General features: G+C 44.7%; 1 protein-coding gene across 1 annotated transcript in view; it reads right to left on the bottom strand.

Moving 5' to 3' along the window:
- The window catches only part of csrnp3 (cysteine-serine-rich nuclear protein 3), a 284,514-nt gene that overhangs the window by 176,666 nt on the left and 90,757 nt on the right, over positions 1–17,091 (bottom strand). Inside the window, exon 3 of the mRNA XM_070874581.1 lies at positions 15,395–15,444. The gene's annotated coding sequence lies outside the window, so the exon portion shown is untranslated. The remainder of the gene's footprint in view (positions 1–15,394; positions 15,445–17,091) is intronic.

The following is a 17,091-nucleotide window of genomic DNA, read 5'->3' as shown; positions in this document are numbered from 1 at the left end:
CAAACTTTGAGATATTACATTCAATTACTTTGTCTAAAAGGAGAAAGTGAATTTGGAAGACAGAGGAAACAAGGGCTGGAAAATAGACAACAAGGGAGTGTGGCACCACTAAATGGTATATACTTCAATGCAAGGAGTATATGGAATAAGGCAGATAAGCTGAGAGTACAGATAGACACTTGGGAGTACGATATTATAGCCATTATTGAGACATGGCTGAAGAAGAACAGGTATAGCAGCTCAACATTCCTGGTTACAGGATTTTCAGATGGATAGTGAGAGGGGTAAAAAAGGAGGGGGTGTTGCAGTATTAGTTAAAGAAACAATAATAGCTGTGAGAAGGGATAATATGTTAGAGGCCATATGGGTTGAAATGAAGAACAAAAAAGGGACGAAGATACTACTGGGAGTGTAGTATAGGCCCCCAAACAGTCAGAGGGAGATAGAAGAACAAATATGTGGGTAAATTGCTGAGAACTGCAAAGACTATAGAGCTGTAATAGTGGGGGATTTCAACTACCCTAATATAAACTGGGAAAAAAGCAGTGTGAATGGTACAGAGGGTGTGGAATTCCTTAAATGAATTCAGGAGAACTTCTTTAGCCAGTATGTAACAAGTCCAACAAGGGAGGTGGCAGTTCTAGACTTGGTTTTGGGGAATGAAGAGGGGCAGGTGAAAGGAGTATCAGTGGGAGAGCATTTTGGTGCAAGTGATCATAATTCAGTAAGATTTAGGGTAGTTATGGAAAAGGACAAATGTGGACCAGGAAAAAAAGTTCTCAATTGGGATAAAGCCAATTTTGCTGAGCTGAGATGGGATTTGGCCAAGGTGGACTGGAAACGGCTACTTGATGGTAAATCATTGTCAGAGCTGTGGGAGGCATTCAAGGAGGAGATCCTGAGGTTACAGAGCAAGTATGTTCCCTTAAAAAAAAGGGTGAGGCTAACAAATCACCTGGATGTCAAGGGACATACAGGGTAAGATAAAGAAAAAAAGGGAAGCTTATGACAGATACTGAGAACTCAATACTGTAGAGACTCTAGAGGAGTATAAGAAGTGCAGGGGTGCAATTAAAATAGATATCAGGAAAGCAAAGAGAGAGCATGAGAGAATGTTGGCAAGTACCCAAAGATGTTTTATAAATACATTAAGAGCAAGAGGATAATTAGAGAAAGAGTGGGGCCTATTAGAGACCACAAAGGAAATGTGTCTGCAGGCAGAGGATGTTGGGATGATTCTTCATGAATACTTTGCATCTCTTTTCACAAAAGAGAGGGGCGATACAGACTTTGCAATGAGGGAGGAGGAGTGTGAAATATTAGATGAGATAAACATAGTGAGCGAGGAAGTATTAAGGGGCTGAGCAGCTTTGAAAGTGGATAAGTCCGCAGGCCCGGATGAAATGTATCCCAGGCTGTTAAGAGAAGCAAGAGAGGAAATAGCAGGGGCTCTGACCATCATTTTCCAGTCCTCTCTGGCTACAGGTGTGGTGCCAGAAATGGGAGGACTGCTAATGTTGTACCTTTTTTTACAAAGGGAGAAAGGGATAGACCGAGTAATTACAGGCCAGTCAGCCTAACCTCAGTGGTGTAAAAATTATTGGAAAAAATCCTGAGGGACAGGATAAATCTTCATTTAGAAAGACATGGATTAATCAAGCACAGTCAGCATGGATTTATTAAGGGAAGGTCGTGTCTGACTAACTTGATTGAATTTTTTGAGGCGGTAACCAGGAGGGTCAATAAGGGCAGTGCGTATGATGTAATATATATGTATTTTAGCAAAGCTTTTGTTAAGGTTCCACATGGCAGACTGGTCATGAAAGTAAAAGTGCATGGGATCCAGGGTAAAGTGGCAAGTTGGATCCAAAATTGGCTCATAGGTATGAAGCAAAGGGTAATGGTTGATGGGTGTTTTTGTGACTAGAAGGCTGTATCCTGTGGGGTTCCGCAAGGCTCAGTGCTGGGTCCCTTACTTTATCAATGACTTGGACTTGAATGTTGGGGGTATGATTAAGAAATTTTCAGATGACACTAAAATAGGCTGCGTGTTTGATAATGAAGAAGAAAACTGTGGATTGCAGGAAGATATCAATGCACTGGTCAGGTGCGTGGAACAGTGGCAAATGGAATTCAATCCAGATGTGAGGTATTACATTTTGGGAGGTCCAGCAAGGCAAGGGAATACACATTAAATGGTATGACACTGAAAAAGTGTAGAGGAACAAAGGGACCTTGGAGTGCAGGTCCCCAGATCCCTGAAGGTAGCAGGCTAGGTCAATAAGGTGGTTAAGCAGGAATATGGAATATTTGCCCCTTTATTAGTCGAGGGATGGAATACAAGAGCAAGGAAGTTATGCTTGAACTGTGTAAAACACTGGTTAGGCCACATTTGGAGTACTGTGTGCAGTTCTGGTCACCACATTACAGGAAAGATGCGATTGCACTAGAAAGGATGCAGAGGAGATTTACAAGAATGTTGCCTGGACTGGAGAATTTTGGTTATAAGGAAAGATTGGAGATGCTGGGTCTGTTTTCTTTAGAACAGAGGAGACTGAGGAAAGATCTGATTTAGGCGCATACAATTATTCGGGGTCTGGATAGAGTGGATAAAAAGAGTCGGGATAAATGGTTCATTCGTTGGTTGGCAATCAGTAACTAGTGGGGTGCCGCAACTATTTACAATCCATATTAACGACTTGGAAGAAGGGACTGAGTATAACGTAGCCAAGTCTGCTGACAATACAAAGATGGAAGGAGAAGCAATGTGAGGAGGACACAAAAAATCTGCAAAACGACATGGACAGGCTAAGTGAGTGGGCAAAAATTTGGCAGATGGAGTATAATGTTGGAAAGTATGAGGTCATGCACTTTGGCAGAAAAAATTAAAGAGCAAGTTATTATTTAAATGGAGAAAATTGCAAAGTGCCGCAGTACAGCGGGACCTAGGGGTACTTGTGCATGAATCACAGAAGAATAGTATGCAGGTACAGCAAGTGATCAGGAAGGCCAATGGTAGCTTGGCTTTTATTGCAAAGGGGATGGAGTATAAAAGCAGGGAAGTCTTGCTACAGCTATACAAGGTATTGGTGAGGCCACACCTGGAATACTGCGTGCAGTTTTGGTTTCCATATTTACGAAAGGATGTACTTGCTTTGGAGGCAGTTCAGAGAAGGTTCACGAGGTTGATTCCGGGGATGAGGGGGTTAACTTATGAGGAAAGGTTGAGTAGGTTGGACATCTTCTCATTGGAATTCAGAAGAATGAGAGGTGATCTTATCGAAACATATAAGATTGTGAGGGGGCCTGACAAGGTGGATGCAGAGAGGATTTTCCCACTGATGGGGGAGACTAGAACTAGAAGGCATGATCTTAGAATAAGGGGCCACCCATTTAAAACAGATGAGGAGAAATTTCTTCTCTCAGAGGGTTTAAATCTGTGGAATTCGCTGCCTCAGCTGTCCAGCTGTAGAAGCTGGGACATTGAATAAATTTAAGACAGAAATAGACAGTTTCTTAAATGATAAGGGGATAAGGGGTTATGGGGAGCAGGCGGGGAAGTGGAGCTGAGTCCATGATCAGATCAGCATGATTTTATTGAATGGTGGAGCAGGCCCAAAGGGCTATATTGCCTACTTCTGTTCCTATTTCTTATGTTCTAATGTTCTTATGACCTTTTTCCCTTGGCACAGGGGTCAACAACCAGGTGAGATAGATTTAAAGTAATTGTGGAAAGGTTTAGAGGAGATATGAGGGGAAACTTCTTCACTCAGAGGGTAGTGGGGGTCTGGAACTCATTGCCAGAAAGGGTGGTAGAGGCAGAAACCCTCACCATATTTTAAAAATATTGGATGAGCACATAAAGTGCCGTAACCTGCAGTGCTACGAACCAAGAGCTGGAAAGTGGGATTAGGCTGGGATAGCTCTTGGTCAGACGGCACGGATATGATGGGCCGAAATGACCTTCTTCCATACTGTAAATTTTTATGATTCTATGAAACGGCTACCAGAGTTCCTGATAACGAGAGCTGCCAATGTTCGTGGGACAATATACCAGTATGATTCTCTGACTTCAGAAAAGGCGGGAAAACCCACGAATTCTGAGACTGGTCACGTTGTTAGCTGCTTTCAATTAATCTTTCATTCAGTCTTTCCCAAATTGTGGGGGTAATTATCTACATTCCCGGGCCAGAAAGCTCTGCTGTTGAGGATCACCCTCCTCTTATACATCCTGCCTGATTTTCCTTTCCAACTTTTCCACCCCTGTCGAAGCTGAAAATTATCTCCTGCAAGAATAATGGAGGAAAATCCAACTTAGGAAGGAGCACAAAACAAGCGATAGCAGATCAGCCACCCATTAGACACCTTGCCTGATTTTCCATTGAAGTCAATGGGTAGGAAAATCACGCGGGTGTATAATGGGTGGACTGATCCATTATTGCTCATTTGACACTCCAACGAAGTGGCGTTTCACCCCTTAATTCACAAAAATCGCTAAATAACAGTTACAGTTGTTTACATTTGGCGTGTCCCGAGTAATAAATGGCTATCATACCTGTGACTTAGCAATCAATGAGTACAGCCATTATTATTGCCACATTTACTCCACACCTGTGTTGATTCTAATGTTTGACATCCCCTCACGCAACTCGTGATACTATTTTGGAGTTGTAGGCTAGTAATTCATTTTGTAACAGTTTGCGTTAGACAGGCTTTTATTTCCAAAAAGCCTTAATACTCTTTAGTCTAAATAAGGCTCATTCAGGACAAAAATAATCTGCTTAAGATAGATTTCGAATTCTTCCTGGCAACCCCATGACAATTTCCCATCAAAGGAAATCAAGACAGCTACAATTAGATCAAGCTTCGGTTGTCCAACTTTGATACTACAAAATCCTGTATAAGAAAAATGTAATGTAATTTATATATCAATTTCTAAATATACAACATATTCAAGTTATAATTGTGACATAACGACATTACCCTTCTGACTAGATTCTAAAGGGCTGATTTTCAAAATGTGTATCCTTGACATAGACCCTCGCCTGCTTGGAGTGCGCCGGGGAAAATCAAAGGCAAGCTCCCCACGAATTGTAGGAAGAACGAGGAAAGGCAATATAAACTAAAGGTGTTGCATGAACAAAGAGACCTGGGGGTATATGTGCACAAATCAGTAAAGGTGGCAGAGCAGACTGAGAAAGCGGCTAAAAAAACATATGGGATCCTGGGCTTCATAAACAGAGGCATGGGGGTCAAAATTGCCCTCCGCCTAAAACGGGGCGCACCTACCGTTTTTTAGGTGCTCCATTCACCCAAATGCATTGGGTGGACATTGCGTCGATTTTCAGCTCTTTGGTTTCTGTTTCTGGTCAGAGCAGCGTTGGTGTCGGGAGTGTGATTGGGTCAGAGTGGCCACCGCTAGAGGAGCAGAAGTGGGGGTGGGTCGGAGCGGCCAACGTTCCAAGTCATCAGCTCCGCATTGCGTCATGCTAACACATCACAATGTCCCTCCACAAACATTCGGCCACTAGGGAGGGTTTTGGCCGAGCCAACAGCCTGGCACCTAAAAAGGGGTGCTAGGCTGCCTGTTAGCAGCCCGGCTGAACCCGCGGGCATAATTGTCAGCCCAACCTGGCAGTCAGACGACAATAAAAAATAAAATGGAGTTGCCAGTCGTGTGACCTCCCCTTTAAGGGTGGCCATGCTGCCCAGCCACAAAATGGGTACCGACAGAAAAAGCTGTCAGGGGCAATTTCCAAAAGGGGGTCGCCGCGTGCACGACACGGTGGGAAAATGGGCAGGGCAGTCCCGTACTGCATTCCATAATTAAAGAAGGGCAATATACAAAATGGCAGCCTCTCCGCGCCGACCAAGCAGTGAGTCCTCACCGACCTGTGGTCGCCTCTTTGAGGCGGTCACGGCCCTTGTAGAAAGGGGCATGTTAAGTATGAATAAAGAGTCTGACAGGATACTGTGAGCTCAAAGTAAAGTGTGACCGTAGTCTTTTATTGCAAGTCTCCAGAGTGCCTCTCCAGCCTGTGAGACCTCCTTAAGTACAGATGCTCCCAAGGGATTGTGGGATCCCTTGGGACTCCAGGGATGAGCCCTCTGGTGGCTACACAAGGTATATTCAGGTTTACATATATAACAGGGCAATTTTGGCCCTATAGAAGACAAAAGCAAGAAAGTTATGATGAATCTTTACAAAACACTGGTTCAGCGTCAACTGGAGTATTGTGTCCAAATCTGGGCACCGCACTTTAGGAAGGATGTGAAGGCCTTAGAGAGGGTGCAGAAAAGGGATGACAGACATCAGTTATGTCGATAGACTGGAGAAGCTGGGATGGTTCTCCTTAGAGCAGAGAAAACTGAGAGGCGATTTGATAAAGGTGTTCAAAATCATGAACCGATATGGCTGGAGCTACAGAATACCAAAGGGCAGAAAACGCTAGTGGGACTTGTGTACAGACCATCAAACAGTAGTAGTGAGGTTGGGGACAGCATCAAACAAGAAATTAGGGACGCGTGCAATAAAGGTACAGCAGTTATCAGGGGCGACGTTAATCTGCATATTGACTGGGCTAATCAAACTGGTAGCAATGCGGTGGAGGAGGATTTCCTGGAGTGTATTAGGGATGGTTTTCTAGACCAATATGTCAAGGAACCAACTAGAGGGCTGGCCATCCTAGACAGGGTGATGTGTAATGAGAAAGGACTAATTAGCAATCTTGTTGTGCGAGGTCCCTTGGGGAAGAGTGACCATAATATGGTAGAATTCTTTATTAAGATGGAGAGTGACACAGTTAATTCAGAGACTAGGGTGTTGAACTTAAGGAAAGATAACTTCGACAGTATGAGACGTGATTTGGCTAGAATAGAGTGGCGAGTGATACTTAAAGAGTTGATGGTGGATAGGCAATGGCAAACATTTAAAGATCACATGGATGAACTTTGACAATTGTACATCCCTGTCTGGAGTAAAAATAAAACAGGGAAGGTGGCTCAACCATGGCTAACAAGGGAAATTAAGGATAGTGTTAAATCCAAGGAAGAGGCATATAAATTGGCCAATAAAAGCAGCAAACCTGAGGACTGGGAGAATTTTGAAATACAGCAGAGGAAGGCAAAGGGTTTAATTAGGAGGGGGAAAATAGAGTATGAGAGGAAGCTTGCTGGGAACATAAAAACTGACTGCAAAAGCTTCTATAGATATGTGATAGAAAAAGATTAGTGAAACGTAGGTCCCTTGCAGTCAGATTCAGGTGAATTTATAATGGGGAACAAAGAAATGGCGGACCAGTTAAACAAATACTTTGGTTCTGTCTTCACGAAGGAAGATACAAATAACCTTCCAGAAATACTAGCGGACCGAGGGTCTAGCGAGAAGGAGGAACTGAAGGAAATCCTTATTAGGCGGGAAATTGTGTTAGGGAAATTGATGGGATTGAAGGCCGATAAATCCCCGGGGTCTGATCGTCTGCACCCCAGAATACTTAAGGAGGTAGCCCTAGAAATAGTGGATGCATTGGTGATCATTTTCCAACAGTCTATCTACTCCGGACGGTTCTTATGGACTGGAGGGTAGCTAATGTAACACCACTTTTTAAAAAAGGAGAGAAAACAGGTAATTATAGACCGATTAGCCTGACATCAGTAGTGGGGAAAATGTTGGAATCAACTATTAAAGATGGAATAGCAGCACATTTGGAAAGCAATGACGGGATCGGTCCAAGTCAGCATGGATTTATGAAAGGGAAATCCTGCTTGACAAATCTTCTGGAATTTTTTGAAGATGTAAGATGTAGAGTAGACAAGGGAGAACCAGTGGATGTGGTGTATTTGGACTTTCAAAAGGCTTTTGACAAAGTCCCACACAAGAGATTGGTGTGCAAAATCAAAGCACATGGTATTGGGGGTAATGTACTGACGTGGATAGAGAACTGGTTGGCAGACAGGAAGCAGAGAGTCGGGATAAATGGGTCCTTTTCAGAATGGCAGGCAGTGACTACTGGAATGCCGCAGGGCTCAGTGCTGGGACCCCAGCTCTTTACAATATACATTAATGATTTAGATGAAGGAATTGAGTGTAATATCTCCAAGTTTGCAGATGACACTAAACTGGGTGGCGGTGTGAGCTGTGAGGAGGATGCTAAGAGGCTGCAGGGTGACTTGGACAGGTTAGGTGAATGGGCAAATGCATGGCAGATGCAGTATAATGTGGATAAATGTGAGGTTATCCACTTTGGTGGCAAAAACACGAAGGCAGAATATTATCTGAATGGCGGCAGATTAGGAAAAGAGGAGGTGCAGCGAGACCTGGGTGTCATGGTACATCAGTCATTGAAAGTTGGCATGCAGGTTCAGCAGGCGGTGAAGAGGGCAAATGGTATGTTGGCCTTCATAGCTAGGGGATTTGAGTGTAGGAACAGGGAGGTCTTACTGCAGTTGTACAGGGTCTTAGTGAGCCCTCACCTGGAATATTGTGTTCAGTTTTGGTCTCCTAACCTGAGGAAGGACGTTCTTGCTATTGAGGGAGTGCAGCGAAGGTTCACCAGACTGATTCCTGGGATGGCTGGACTGACATATGAGGAGCGACTGGATCGACTGGGCCTGTATTCACTGGAGTTTAGAAGGATGAGAGGGGATCTCACAGAAACATATAAAATTCTGACGGGACTGGACAGGTTAAATGCAGGAAGAATGTTTCTGATGTTGGGGAAATCTGGAACCAGGGGACATAGTCTAAGGATAAGGGGTAAGCCATTTAGGACTGAGATGAGGAGAAACTTCTTCACTCAGAGAGTTGTTAACCTGTGGAATTCCCTACCGCAGAAAGTTGTTGATGCCAGTTGATTGGATATATTCAAGAGGGAGTTAGATATGGCCCTTCCGGCTAAAGGGATCACAAGGTATGGAGAGAAAGCAGGAAAGGGATACTGAGGGAATGATCAGCCATGATCTTATTGAATGGTGGTGCAGGCTCGAAGGGCCAAATGACCTGCTCCTGCACCTATTTTCTATGTTTCTATGAGGGGTCTAGATAGAGTAAATAGAAACTGTTCCCATTGGCAGAACAACTAAAGGTGACACGAAGAAAAACTTTTTTACGCAGCGAATGGTTAGGATCTGGAATGCACTGCTTGAAAGGGTGGTGAAGGCAGATTCAATTGTGGCTTTCAAAAGGAATTGGATATGTAGCTAAAGGAAAAAAATTTGCAGGGCTACGGGGAAATGGAGGGGGATTGAGACTAACTGAAGTGCTCTTGCAGAAAGCCGGCATGGGCCCGATGAGCCGAATGGCCTGCTTCTGTAATGTAATCCTTCGATGATTCTATGAATTCTCAATTATTCTAATGTAACTGGATATTAGTAAATCTGACTTCCCAGTTGTGGGCAGCACACCCGCGATTTCCCAGCATTCACGAGGCTCTACCTCTTGAGCAGCCATGAGCTGTGACTCAATGGTTAGCACTTTTGCCTGAGTCAGAAGGTTGTGCGTTCACATCCACTCCAGAGACCTGCACAAAAATTTTCGGCTGACACTCTAGTGCAGTACTGTGGGAGAGCTGCACTGTCGGAGGTGCCGTCTTTCGGCTGAGACGTTAAACCAAGACCTTGTGTGCCCTCTCAGGCGGATATAAAAGATCCCATGGCACTATTTCAAAGGAGAGCAGGGGTGTTGGCCCCGGTGTCCTGGCCAATATTTATCCCTCAATCAACACCACTAAAAGAGATTGGGTCTGAAATTGCCCCTTCCATTAAGGCCTCTGGCCACTTGAAACATCAAAACATAGAAAATAGGTGCAGGAGCAGGCCATTTGGACCTTCGAGCCTGCACCGCCATTCAATATGATCATGGCTAATCATGCAACTTTAGTACCCCATTCCTGCTTTCTCTCCATAGCCCTTGATCCCTTTAGCTGTAAAGGCCACATTTAACTCCCTTTTGAATATATCTAATGAACTGTCCTCAACAACTTTCTGTGGTAGAGAATTCCACAGGTTCACAACTCTCTGAGTGAAGAAGTTTCTCCTCATCTCGGTCCTAAATGTCTTTCCCCTTATCCTTAGACTGTGACCCCTGGTTCTGGACTTCCCCAACATCGGGAACATTCTTCCTGCATCTAACCTGTCCAATCCCATCAGAATTTTATATGTTTCTATGAGATCCCCTCTCATTCTTCTAAATTCCAGTGAATATAAGCCTCGTTAGGGAGTTAGATGTGGCCCTTATGGCTAAAGAGATCAAGGGGTATGGAGAGAAGGCAGGAAAGGGGTTCTGAGGTGAATGATCAGCCATGATCTTATTGATGGTGGTGCAGGCTCGAATGGCCGAATAGCCTACTCCTGCAACTATTTTCTATGTTTCTATTTTTTTTAAGTCAATCCAGTCGTTCCTCATATGTCAGTCCTGCCATCCCGGGAATCAGTCTGGTGAAAGTGGGGCAGCACGGAACATTGCCCTTCCTCAGGGTCGGAGTGGTGTAGGGGACTGCTGCGCCTGTTTTCGTGCCGCAGCGCGCACGCACTGACCCCTTACTGACCAGCGGCGACAACTTCATGAAATTGTCCTGCGGCAAATGTCCCTTTTGCTGAATTGCCCCGAGAGAGTGGTGCCGCCACCGGTCGGTGCCCCTGACAGCTTTTTCTGTCGGTGCACTTCTTGTTGGTCGGTATCGCAGCCGTCCTTAAAGGGAAGGTGGCACCGTCAGCGATGTCATTTTACTTTTTATTGTCGGCTGGCTGCCAGGTCAACCCGACAATTATGCCCCGGGTTTGGCCAGGCTACCAACAGGGTGCCATGCTGCTGGCCCGGCCGAAACCCTCCCTCGTGGCCCAGTGAACCTATGTGAAAAATATGCAGAGCTCGCAGCGGCCCTCCCCTTTAACTGAAGGGGAGGGACATTCTTCCGCCCCTCAGCCACCACAACATCCACCCCGACTGAAAAAAAACTTCAAAGTGCCAAATATCGACAGCAACTTTAAAAACTTAAAAAATGGAGGGTGCGCCCCGTTTTGGGCAACGGGCAATTTCAGCTCCATTATCTAGTCATTATCACATTGCTGTTTGTGAAACTTTGCTGTGCGCAAACTAGTTACCGTATTTCCTACATTACAACAGTGACTACACTTCCAAAGCATTTCAATGGCTGTAAAGCACTTTGGGATGTCCTGAGGTTGTGAAAGCACATTATTTATTCTTCTATCACACATTCTGAAAATCAGCCATTAAGTAATAATATTTACTATGGTTAATATTGACAACTGCCTTGGAAGAAATCAATACTAGTTTATCACATTGCCTAACTTCTCTCTGTTAATTTTGTAAACAACGGTTCTGAATTGTGTAAACATCATTATTCTGATCAGCTGGTCAGTGAGAAAGATGAGTGGTAAGCTTTAACTTACACTCACAATCGTAATTGGCCATACAATTTTTTTGAACCATTCTGCATTTTCCCATTAAAAACAGAAGTTTGTTGTAGTGAGCACAAAGCCATTTGCCACTGAAATAATGATTGGGCAAATCTGACAGCTCACAAACTCATTGTATGATGAGCAAAAGTGCTGTACAATGAAGCTTTCAAACGGTTCAATATTTTAAGACGCAAAACAGTTTTCTGTGGTTTTAATGGAATTCATTCTTGTTTCTCTTCCATTAGAGACCATTTACTGTTTTGTAAGACTGCTCTGTATTATTAAAGTAGATTGCTTCCTGCCTGCACTTAAAAAACAAATTAAGCAAGTACACTTGTTATATAGATTTAGTTGTAGACAGACTCTGGGAAACATAGAAACATAGAAACATAGAAAATAGATGCAGGAGTAGGCCATTCGGCCCTTCTAGCCTGCACCACCATTCAATGAGTTCATGGCTGAACATGCAACTTCAGTACCCCCTTCCTGCTTTCTCGCCATACCGCTTGATCCCCCTAGTAGTAAGGGCTTCATCTAACTCCCTTTTGAAGTCGGGTGGTGGGGGGGGGCGGGGGGCGCAGGGGGGAAGAGGGAGAAGTGTTCTAATTTGGGCAGCAATTTGATGCAGCAACTCTGGCCAATGTTTCCCTTTCTGATGTTGATGTCCACTGCGGTCCCCACCATTACCCTTGGTAAGATTGGTTAATGATACACACCTGGTGCTAAACCTAGGACCTTTTGGCTTTGTATGCCTTAGTCCTAAACCATATGGTGCATCTACCCACTGAGCCAGAATTGAAGATCTGCAGATCATCATAACCTCTTTATTCAGAACTCTCGGGAATGACTGAATCAATTCAGGGAATCAGTAAATCATCGAGTGCTAACTATTACATACAAGCATGCAGTCTCAACCCACTCCTTATTTGGCACAAATCCAAAGTGTAAATCTGCCCATAATTTCATAATGTTATTGGTACTAAATGGGCAATCCTCATCGAATAGAATCATAGAGAAATATGACACAGGAGGCCAATCGGCTCATCGTGTCCGTGTCGGTCGAAAAAGAGCTACCCAGCGTAATCCCACCTTCCAGCATTAGGTCCGTAGACCTGTAGGTTATGGCTCTTGAAGTGCACATCCAAGTACTTTTAAAATGTGATGAGGATTTCTGCCTCTACCACCCTTTCAAGCAGTGCTGTTCCAGACCCCCACCACTCTGGGTGAATTTATTTTCCTTATCTCCCCTCTAATCCTTCTACCAACTACTTTAAATCCATGTCCCCTGGTTATTGACCCCTCTGCTGAGGGAAACATGTCCTTCCTATCCACTCTATCTAGGCCCCACATAATCTCCAAAAATTGAAATAAAAAGGGTGTGTGGGGGCATTCAGACCTGTAGCACCAAGAACATCTTGCAGCCAATTCCAGTGAAAATAAAGTTAGCATTTTGTTATTAATAACCAAGTAGAGTAGTAAATACCCACATACACGCATGCAATCTCAACACACTCCATTTTTGGCACAAATTAAAAGCACAAAATTGATTATTCCAATGCTCTCCTGGCTGGCCTCCCAACTTGCACCCTCTATAAACTTGAGCTCAGCCAAAACTCCACTGCCCATACCCAGTGCAGGAGAGCATTAGAATAGTCATGTCTAGCGGTGACAAAGGCATGGATGAGGGTTTCAGAAGCAGATGAGCTGACACAGGGGTGGAGACAGCAGAGATGACACAAAAAGCATTGTGACAAATCAGAAGCATTGGAGAGGTCGAGAGAGGTGGTGGTGAGATGGGTGTCAACAGCGTACATGTGAAACCCGACCATGTGTTTTTGGATGATGTCGCCAAGGGGCAGCTTGTAGATGAGGAGTAGGAGGGGGCCAAGTATAGATCGTTAGGAGGTTCCAGAGGTAACATTGCGGGAGCAGGAAGAGAAGCCACTGGACGTGATTCTCTGACTCTGTGTGGAGAGATAGGAACGGAACTAGGCAAGATAACCCCACCCAGCTGGACAATGAAGGTGAGGTGATGGAGGAGGATGGTGTAGTCAGCAGTGGCTGCGGAAAGGTCGAGAAGGACGAGGAGGAAGAGTTTTCCACATTTATTGTCACATAGGATGTCGTTTGCGTCTTTGGATAAGGGCCCTTTCAATGCTGTGGCAGGGACGGAAACCTGAGAGGAGGGGTTCTGCTGGATTTCCTTATCCATGTGAGCCAAAAGTAACCAAACAAAAGCTTACTGATGCATACAAAGCAATAAAGGTAATCCAAAAAAAGCAGCAACGCCATTCGTGAATCATTGCAACTTTCCTGCACCAGCAAGTCCAACAATCTGCTAAACATCCAAAACATAGGGGGGCCGAAATTGCCTCCTTTTTAAGGCCCCTTAGAGGCGGTAATGGGGCGGTAAGGTCTTTCCGACCAGGGGCAGATGGATGGTGCAACCCATCTGGAATTGTCCCCGGGCTAGGGGTTTCCGCCCCGCCCGTCGCTCCGACCCATTGTTGGCCGCACACCGACCCCCTACCGACTGGCAACGTCCCCTTTTCCACCCTGCGGGAGCACAGCCACCGCCACTCGGTACCCCCGACAGCTTTCAGAGTCGGGAACCTGCCAGTGGCTGGGCAGTGCATCCGCCCTTAAAGGGGAAGGCGCACCATCACAGCTGCCATTTTGATTAATTGTCGGTCGACTCTGCAGTCGGCCCAACAATGGCAGCTGCTGGTTCGGCTGGGCCACCAATAGGCATCCCGGCATCCCTTCTTGGATGGTGGGCCACTGGTCCGGCCGAACCTCTCCTTGATGGCCCAGTGGCCACCAAGGAGACCTCGCAGCCTCCCTCCCTTTTAAGTGAAGGGGAGGGACATTGCTACACATCAGCATCGCACTGACGTGGCCAATGCGGCAGTGATGAACACAGCCCTGCTCCCGACGCACATCCACACTGGGAGGCGGTGAAAAAGTTAAAGGGACGAATTTTCCAGCTCTTCCCTCTGACTCCCGCCAGGCAGTTCGAATTATGTGCCCCAAGCGGGACGGAGGGCAATACCCCCCACCTCAAGGATGTTTTTTGGACCTTTGTTCCAAGGAGTTTATTAAAATATGCAGCCATATGGTGTTCATGATAGTTATCTTTAAGCATATCTGGTTCCACAAAATCACAACACTCCCCATTGATATTTACATTGCTAAGGGAAAACAATCTTCTGGATTTCCTTGAGCTCACAAATCAAGTTTTAATACCTTGCAGTTGTATGCACAATGTGGACCAGAAGGAACTCAGAACAAGAAAATGTGCATCAAAAAATTCAGTGCATGACATAAGTAACCTGAAACTTCAGCATGTCTTTAATCTGTGAAAATGTAATTATTGTGCAGCCAGCAAAATGTATCTAATTATCTGTAACCACTGCAGCATAACTATTTTAAATAGTCCCCACATCATGACATAACACAGATGTGCCTGTATCACACATCAGCAAAAATCACTAAGCCAAAGCGAACTGACAAATGGCATTCATCACTATGCATCAAAGTGCTATGGCAACCAACTGAGGTAATACCATTAGTGAACCGTACCACTACAGGCAATACTGCTAGCGTGCAATATTAATGTAGACAGCACTGTTACTAAGAGCACTGGGGTTGAAATTTGGTACTGCCATTTTTGAGGCGGTATCAGCGCCTGAGTACTGATTTTACCATCAGGCGTTAGGTGCAGGCTCCAACTGCCAAATTCAGTTTTTACACCTAAAGATGAGAGAGCGGCGCTAAAATGTGGCGTTGCACACTCATCGTCGGGCAGGAGCTCAGGAGGCCTACTGCATTTCGCATCGGGAGGCTGCGAGCTGAAAAACGGGAAGAAAAGGGAAGAAAAAAAAACCTCAAACTTCTCCGACTCACACACAAACTTTCCCATTGTTAAAATGACTTTAAAAATGAAGAAATAAAGAAAGAAAAAGACTTAGCTTACTCTGGCCGATTCCGCCGGAGTTCTGCTGTTTTCTCATCACTTTTTCCAGGCTGTAAGAACAAGTGCCGTGAAGGCCGTCATTTAAACTAAATATCATGATAGGACTGCCAAGGAGGCATTGCATGTGAACTGACATTATGATTTCCATGGTGTTAGCCAGCAGGACGTAAAGTTTTAAAACCCTTAAAAAAAAATTACCACCATATATTCAGAGACTCAGCATCCGCAGCCCTCTGGGACAGAGAATTCCAAAGATTCACAACCCTCTGAGTGAAGAAATTCCTCCTCGTCTGTCTTAAATGGCCTATACCTTATCCTGAGACAGTGCCTCCTAGTTCCAGACACTCCAGCCAAGGGAAACAACCTCTCAGCATCTACTCTGTCAATCCCCTTCAGAATCTTGTATGTTTCAATGAGATCACCTTTCATTCTCCTAAACTCCAGAGAGTATAGGCCCATTCTACACAATCTCACATCATAAGACAGCTCTCTCATCCCAAGAATCAGACTTGTGAACCTCTCCTTCTGTTGTACCACCTCCGAGGCAAGTATATCCTTCCTTTGATAAGGAGACCTAAACTGTGCACAGTACTCCAGGTGTGGTCTCACCAAGGCCCTGTACAACTGTAGCAAGACTTCCTTATTCTTCCACTCCAACACCCTTGCAAAAAAGACAAAAAAGACTAAAAAAGCAATAAAGAAAGGAAAGATAGATTACGAAGGTAAACTTGCGCAAAACATAAAAACTGATAGTAAAAGCTTTTACAGAAATATAAAACGGAAAAGAGTGACTAAAGTAAATGTCGGTCCCTTAGAAGATGAGAAGGGGGATTTAATAATGGGAAATGTGGAAATAGCTGAGACCTTAAACAATTATTTTGCTTCGGTCTTCACAGTGGAAGACACAAAAACCATGCCAAAAATTGCTGGTCACAGGAATGTGGGAAGGGAGGACCTTCAGACAATCACTATCACTAGGGGGGTAGTGCTGGACAGGCTAATGGGACTCAAGGTAGACAAGTCCCCTGGTCCTGATGAAATGCATTCCAGGGTATTAAAAGAGATGGCAGAAGTTATAGCAGATGCATTTGTTATAATCTACCAAAATTCTCTGGACTCTGGGGAGGTACCAGCGGATTGGAAAGCAGCTAATGTAATGCCTCTGTTTAAAAAAGGGGGCAGACAAAAGGCAGGTAACTATCGGCCGGTTAGTTTAACATCTGTAGTCGGGAAAATGCTTGAAACTAGCATTAAGGAAGAAATAGCGGGACATCTAGATAGGAATAGTGCAATCAAGCAGACGCAGCATGGATTCATGAAGGGGAAATCATGTTTAACTAATTTACTGGAATTCTTTGAGGATATAACGAGCATGGTGGATAGAGGTGTACCGATGGATGTGGTGCATTTAGATTTCCAAAAGGCATTCGATAAGGTGCCATACAAAAGGTTACTGCACAAGATAGAGGTACGCGGAGTCAGAGGAAAAGTATTAGCATGGATAGAGAATTGGCTGGCGAACAGAAAGCAGAGAGTCGGGATAAATGGGTCCTTTTCGGGTTGGAAATCGGTGGTTAGTGGTGTGCCACAGGGATCGTTGCTGGGGCCACAACTGTTTACAATATACATATATGACCTGGAAGAGGGGACAGAGTGTAGTGTAACAAAATTTGCAGATGACACTAAGATTAGTGGGA

The sequence above is a fragment of the Pristiophorus japonicus genome, chromosome 3, assembly GCF_044704955.1.
Source record: "Pristiophorus japonicus isolate sPriJap1 chromosome 3, sPriJap1.hap1, whole genome shotgun sequence".
In the NCBI taxonomy this organism is placed as follows: Eukaryota; Metazoa; Chordata; class Chondrichthyes; family Pristiophoridae; genus Pristiophorus; species Pristiophorus japonicus.
This window is presented reverse-complemented; position numbering and strand designations above follow the sequence as displayed.